A 6144-nucleotide genomic window follows, 5' to 3' on the forward strand; every position below is an offset into this window, starting at 1 on the left:
AAACCTATAAAAAGGGCTTTTACCAATTCATTTTTACCATTTTACTATTTGAGGAGAGAAAAAGGGCTTTTGGCAAGAAACTTCCTGTGGACATTGCGGAGAATCCGACCGTCGAAATCGAACGCTGTCTCTTCCAGGTAATCTACAACATCCTCCTCTTCAATTTCATCCATTTAGAATTCTTTTTTAGGCCCCAGATTTCATTTTTGGGAGGTTTTGTGGTTTCAAAAACCGCCTCTCGGGGTACGCAGGCACCACACTAGGGACCCGCGTACCCCGACATTTTCTCAGTTGGAAAAATGTCAGGGGTACACACCTTTCCTTCAGGGACCCTGCGTACCCACGCTCTGTTCCTAAAGGCGAGGTGCGTACCCCACGCAATGAGTTTTTAAAACCTAAATTCTCCAAAATGGACCAAAAATGTTTGATTTCATGGAATCTAATGGATGTTTTATGGTATGTAGATTGCTCACCATGCTTGATTGGCGCGAGAGAGAGCACTAAGATGTTGATTTGGCCGCCATTAATCATCAACCGTCAATTGATGCTCTGAAGGCATGCGGCCTTTATAAATACTGGGCCATACCTGGCATGAGGGCCCAAGTGAGCTTTCTAGAGTGGCTGGTAGAAAGATGGAACATTCAGGACCAGTGTTTTTATATTGGAGGGCACCAGCTTGAGATGGAGTCGGCAGATATCTACTTTCTCACTGGTTTGCCCAAGAGAGGCGAACACTTGACTCTGTTCAGGACTAGGGCAGGTGGCCAGTCTATCGCTAGTCTCCGACTAGAGTGGTGTAACACTCAGTCTCAGGAGAAGGGGATAGAGATCAAAAATATATCCCGTCCTGAACTTATGGTGATTGCCTTTACAGTTACCAGACTTTGTGGGGCTGCCGCTTTACACATTTCCACTAGATCCCAGATGTGGATGGCAATTGATTGCTATCGAGGTACCATTTTCAACTGGTGTGATGCTGTATTGGCCAATGTAAAAGGCCAACTGACTAGAGTCAAAAACAGACAGCTAAAGACCTTTGGTTATGGGGCTTTAGTTGTGAGTTTTGGCTTAGAGAGGGTTCCGATGCTGATCCCACAGTAGCTCACTATTGAGGTTGGGCTTCCTCGAGAGCCCAAATTGATGCGATGGGTTGTGGTTATGGCCCGTCATCCTGATGAGGGGACGGAGGTTGTCCGATTTACTCTGGAGTACTTTCGCTGGTTAGAAGACCAGGTATTTTCTATACAGGATTTTCCTTATGCCGGAGTTGATTTTCGTGGAGATCCGGACATGGTTCTTCCTCTGGGAGAACAATGGGATGATACAGGTAATTCATTTTTCACAAGTTTTTTAAACTATCTATTATTTTTGTTTGTTTTATATCGTCTCAAAACTGATAGTAATAATTTTCAAAATGCAGATGTAGGCCCACGACGTCCAGCCAATCTCCAGCCTTACGAGAGGAGACTACCAGTTACAGTGGCACCGGCCCCATAGGACGAGGCCACAGAGATTTTGGCTGAGTTGGAAAGTGACCTGGAGCGTCTTACAGCGGATATACCGGAGACTACCATAGATGACATTCCAATCAGGCTTCAGCGCTATGTAGTCGGGGTCCCAGGACCTTTTAGGAGGTTCTTGTGTAGGGTGGCCCGTGCAGTGGTGTCATATAGAGATCATCACCAGTGATTGGATGGTCGTTTTGTAGAGACATATGACATTTTGGTTTTTTGTACTTATCATTTTTGACGATCATAAGGTGTTTTTCAACCTATGATCGAAGACGATGTATTTTTTGACACACTCCTATATATATATATATATATATATATATATATATATATATCATTATTACCGGCTTATCTTGTAAATCATGTTATGGAATGGTTTTAAATTTACATGTATGATTATTGCAAATGTCTATTTAACATTCGAGAAGCAATTGCATCTGCTAATGTATTTAAAGACCTTGGAATATGCTGATATTCAATGTAATCAAACTCACGTTCCAAGAGACGCACTCTCAAAAATAATCTTAATAACACTGGATTTCTAATGGCATACACTCTATTAAGCTGTAATACAACGAGTTCAGAATCTAACCTCACTATCAAACTCTGAATCCCAAATGAAATAGATTCAGATAATAACTCAATCACTGCACTATACTCGGCAATGTTGTTTGTTGTTTGACCGAGGCTTACCCCATGCATAGAAACTAACTTGTCATAGGGCGAATATATAACCCAAGCTGCGGAAGAGATATTCCATGTACTACGACAAGCACCATTAGAAAATCCAATGTATGCTTGGAGAGGCATCGATATCTGCAATATCAAGAGTAAAACCAAGATAAGCCAGAATAATGACGGAAACACACTCTCTAAGCTAAGCACACTGTCTAAACTAACAAACACACCAGCTAGAAAGAAAAACTAACCTAACTAAAAATCTCCATACCCATTCTTTTAAGAATAATACTTCTTCAAGTAAAGACCATTTATGGGTTTACCTAAAGAGTCCCCGTCAAAGTCTACCAACTCATAGGCCCCTTTTGCTAGCTTTCGCTTGACAATATAGGGCCCATGCCACATAGGAACGAATTTTCCAGCACCTAATTTATCATTAGCTTGATCATACAATAACACTAGGTCTCTTTCCGAAAAATTTCGAGGAGTCACATTTCGATCATACTGAGCTTTCATACGTTTTGCGTGAGTCTCGATCGCCAATGCAGCATCACGTTGATTCTCATCTAATTGAGCTAAGTATAATAAACGCTTTTCCGCTTCGGAAGTAGCTGGAAGTAACTCGATGGCCATTTGCAGTGACAGGATTTCGCATTCAATGGGTAGCACAGCTTCCAAACCATAAACTAGTTGGAAAGGAGTGAACCATGTTGATGTTTTCACTGAGGTTCAGTACGCCCAAAGCACTGAAAATAACATGTTGTGCCAATTTGGCCGATGAATACCAATGATTCGTCGGATCATGATAACTAAAACTTTGTTGATGGACTCAACCAGACCATTCGCTTGTGGATAATAAGGAGTTGAACTATCATGACGCAAACCAAGATGGCCTGTAAGTTCTGTCATCATAACATTTCGAAAATGGCGCCCATGGTCAGTGATTATCGCTTGTGGGAAACCAAACCTAGCAATTATATGATTGAACACGAAAATTGCAGCTGTCTTGCCGTCTGCCTCGAATGTAGGCATCGCCTCGGCCCACTTAGTAAAATAATCTACCGCAAGGATGATATACGCATGCCCCCCAGCCGAGTGAGGGTTACATGTAATAAAATCGATACCCCATTTGGCAAAAGGACCGAGTAGAGAGGAGCAGGTGGAGCGCGCATCTTTCGATCAAACACTTGACAGTTGTGGCATTTTCGGACCGTAGTAATACAATCTTTAAACAAGGATGGCCAGAAGTAGCCAGTGCGAAATATCTTTTGGGCTGTGGCATACCCAGACATATGACCGCCACACGCTCCAGAGTGACAGTCATTTAGAACCATTTCAGCCTCTTCGTGAGTTAAGCAACATCGAAAAATAGAGTCCGCCCCACGGCGATAAAGAGTATCTCCAATAATTTTGTATTGTTGGGACTGGAATCGAATTTTTCGACGTTTCGACTTTGAAACTTCGGGCCGAAAGGATTGGGTCTGGAGATAGACGATGATATCCCCATACCACGGATCTAAAGTGATGATTAGAAACAAAGATTCATCCGTAATGGGCTCCTCTGCCACAGTTTCCGTGTCAGCACACGGGAAATCACACATTAACTCGGCAAAAACTAAAGATTTCTTAGACTTAGATTTCTCAAACTCCAAGTCGAACTCCTGCAGGATAAAAATCGATTTAGAGTACTTGCCCCCTAGCAATTTTTTGGTCAAAATGTAGATCATAGGGTTGCAATCCGAAATGACTGTATTTTTACGGAGTAAAATGTAGTGACGAAAACGTTGGACAGCTTGAACGGCTGCCAATGCCAATTTCTCCACATGTGAGTATTTTAGCTCAGTTGGATTTAACGTTCGACTAAGGTAATACATCATATGTTCCGTTCCGAATTCATCTTCCTAAACTAAGACCATTCCAATGGTGGAATGGGAGGCGGCAAGATACAAAAAGTAATCCTGGTTGTAATTGGGAGGATGCAACAACGATGCATGGGTCAACGTGTGTTTGAGTGCATCAAAAGGTTTATGAGCTATCTAATCCCAAGAGAATTGAGCGTTCTGTTTCAACAACCGTGGAAAACCCTTTGTAACCTCGGCGTAGTTAGGAATGAATCGTCGTAAAAAGTTTGCTTTCCCCTGCAAACTTTGGAGTTGGCGAAGACTCGAAGGAGGAGGCAATTTGATGATAGCTTCTACCTTCGAGGGATCGACGCGAATTCCGGCTTTCGAAACTACAAACCCTAGTAATCAAACCGTTTCTATACAGAAGACATATTTGTCTGGGTTCAACTGAATACGATAATGCCTACACCTCATGAAGATTGCTCGTAAATGGACAAGGTGATCAGCTTGATGTAATGAATGAGCAGGCAAATCATCGAGATACGGTTGCACAATGTGTTTGATGTCATGAAATGCATAAGACATCGCCCTTTGAAAAGTTGCTCCAGCATTCTTGAGCCCAAAAGGTAATTTACAATAAGAAAATGTCCCCCATGGACAAATGAAAGCCGTTTTTGGTTGATCGGCAGGTAGAATATTGATTTGATTGTATCCGGAAAAGCCATCCATAAAGGAAAATATTTTGTTGCCGGCACAATCATCAATGATTTGATCGATATAGGGAGTTGGATAGTTGTCCTTTGGACAAGCTCGGTTAATGTCCCTATAATCGATGCATATTCTTATTGTTCCCTGTTTTTTGTTAACCGGAACAATATTTTATACCCAATCCATTAACGAGATCGGATAAATGAAACCTTCTTTCAACAGTTTTTCAACTTCTGCTTTAATTGCAGCAGCTTTTCGTGGGTGAATCTGATGCAAACGTTGCCGGATGGGTTTAGCATCCGGGTAAGTCTTGATCTCATGAACAACAATCGCGGGATCAATTCCTGGCATTTCCTCATAGGACCAGGCAAACACGTCGCGGAATTCTTGAAATAGGGCCTTATATGTCTGAATTTCGTCATCTGTACACGAGGCACCTATATGAATGTTCTCAACAATTCCAGGCTTAACCGAAATGTCAATGGGAATAGTTCGAGAGATGTTTCCCAAATTTAACTCTGAATCGGGATGTTTCATGGGATTCTGAGCTTCCTTGACATATTCAGCTGTAAAGATTGATGAGAAATCATTTTCAAAACGATCATCCTCGGGTAAAAACGAAGATCGATGATGGAGATCGTCCCATGGTAAATCATCTATACACAGGACTTCACGAAGTTGCTCATCAGATGAAACAACTTCGGGAAACACTATTAACTCCGAGGTTGATGTGAAAAGTGATTCCTCACGGACCACATTCATTAGGTCGATTTTGGTTGAACAAGGGTCGGTAAAAGACTGCACGGCTTCATAGGCAATTTCATATGGACTCAAAGGCATAAAATTACCAAATGAGTCTATTTCAGATTCAGAAGGAACGATCCAAGGATCGTCATAAACAATAGTGTCTGATGTAATCATATGAATGGTTGCAAATGAAGATGATGCGTTGATTGGAGGAAAAGGAAAAGTTCCCAGTAAACCGGCATCTTTAACTAATCCTACTCCAACATCCTTATATGGGATAGTCGTTTTACCGACATGCTGAATACTCTCTGAAGAGGCTGGGTCGGATGAAAAGTAAGCCAGCTGGTCTATTGTTACGATCTTTCCATTATGTGGGAACTTTATTACTTGGAAGACTGATGAAACGACCGCTGTCATAGTGTAAGACCAACTTCGACCCAAGAGAAGGTTGTAGTCTAGAGGGGCATCAACCACCTCCACATCTAGACTAACGGTTTTTCCTTCAACCCCTATAGGCAAATCCTGTAGAGTGCCAAAAGGATGAAACCCACGGCCATCAAAGGCCTTAAGAATTGTCGGGGATTGATTTAGTGAAGGAGAACCAAGCGATCTCCAACACTGTATCAACATAATACACGTTGAAGCTCCCTCATCAA

This window comes from Pinus tabuliformis, chromosome 9 (genome assembly GCF_031772625.1).
Source record: "Pinus tabuliformis cultivar Carrire ecotype Pingquan chromosome 9, CPIR1, whole genome shotgun sequence".
In the NCBI taxonomy this organism is placed as follows: Eukaryota; Viridiplantae; Streptophyta; class Pinopsida; order Pinales; family Pinaceae; genus Pinus; species Pinus tabuliformis.